The 1304-nt window shown below is 30.2% G+C and overlaps 1 long non-coding RNA gene across 2 annotated transcripts in view; it reads left to right on the top strand.

Annotated features, from left to right (window-relative positions):
• The window catches only part of LOC139028131 (uncharacterized), a 4849-nt gene extending 4470 nt beyond the window's left edge, over positions 1-379 (top strand). For both annotated transcript variants that reach the window (XR_011480311.1, XR_011480310.1), the window contains exon 4: positions 354-379. This is a non-coding gene — a long non-coding RNA (uncharacterized lncRNA). The remainder of the gene's footprint in view (positions 1-353) is intronic.
• Positions 380-1304: the final 925 nt, after the last annotated feature.

The following is a 1304-nucleotide window of genomic DNA, read 5'->3' as shown; positions in this document are numbered from 1 at the left end:
AATAGTCCTTTATAAAATCATCAATACTCAGTCTTTAGTAGATGTCTCAATATCAGTCTCTTAGTAGAATCATCAATACTAGTCTTTTTAGAAGTAGTCTTTAGTAAAGTCATCAATAGGTAGCTATTAGTCAGTCATCAATAGTCTTTATAGTCTTTAGTAGAAGTCATCAAATATAGTCTTTAGAAGATCAGTGTCTTTAGTAGAATCATCAATAAGTCTTTAAAGTAGTCTTTAGTAGAATCATCAATACTAGTCTTAGAATACTCTTAGTTAGAAATCAGCAAAGTAGTCTTTAGTAGAGTCATCAATACATAGTCTTTAGAATATCTTAGTAGAAGTCATCAATATAGTCTTTAGAAGTAGTCTTTAGTAGAAGCATCAATACTAGCTTTAGTTAGTATCAGTAAGTCTTTAGAAGTAGTCTTAGTAGTAGTCTTTTAGTAGTAGTCTTTAGAAGTAGTCTTTTATAGTAGTTTTAGTAGTCTTTAAGTATCTTAGTAGGTCATCATACAGTCTTTAGAATTGTCACTAATACTAGTCTTTAGAGATAGTCATCAATACTAGTCTTTAGTAGTATATCCATCAAGTAGTAGTGTCTTAGAAGTAGTCTTAGTAATAGTCTTTTATCGTCATCATACAGTCTTTAGTAGTCGCCATCAATACTAGTCTTTAAAAAAAATAGTTAGACATCAATAAAAGTCAGTAATACAGTAGTCTTTAGTAGAATCATCAATACTAGTCTTATCGATAGTAGTCTTTAGTAAAATCATCAATATAGTCTTAGAAGTATCTTTAGTAGTTCATCAATACTAGATTTTAAGTCATCAATACTACTTATAGTCTTTAGTAGAATCATCAAAGTAGCTTTAAAAGTCTTATAAAATCATCAATACTAGTCTTTAGAATAGTCTTAGTATACTATTATAATACTAGTCTTTAGAAGTAGTTTTAGTAAAGTCATCAAACTAGTCTAGTAAAGTCATCAATAGTCTTTAAAGTAGTCTTAGTAGAATCATCAATAGTATCTTTAGAAGTAGTCTTATAGAAGTCATCAATACTAGTCTTTATAGTAGTCTATTAGAAGTAGTAGTCTTTAGTAGAGTCTTTAGTAGTAGTAGTCTTCAGTAGTAGAGGACCAAACACAGTCCGGCAGCTATAGTGGGCAAGCCAGCGCCCTTCACACATAGTTACTCTTACTTTACAGGATTCTAACGTACAATAGAAAACTAACAAGCTTTGGAGAGAAAGAAAGATGAGAGAGGGAAGAGAAAAAATGAGAGAAAGAAATAAAGGAAGAGAGA

This window comes from Salvelinus sp. IW2-2015, linkage group LG8 (genome assembly GCF_002910315.2).
Source record: "Salvelinus sp. IW2-2015 linkage group LG8, ASM291031v2, whole genome shotgun sequence".
NCBI lineage: Eukaryota > Metazoa > Chordata > Actinopteri > Salmoniformes > Salmonidae > Salvelinus > Salvelinus sp. IW2-2015.
The sequence above is the reverse complement of the archived record's forward strand: the minus strand, read 5'-3'. Positions and strand labels throughout refer to the sequence as shown.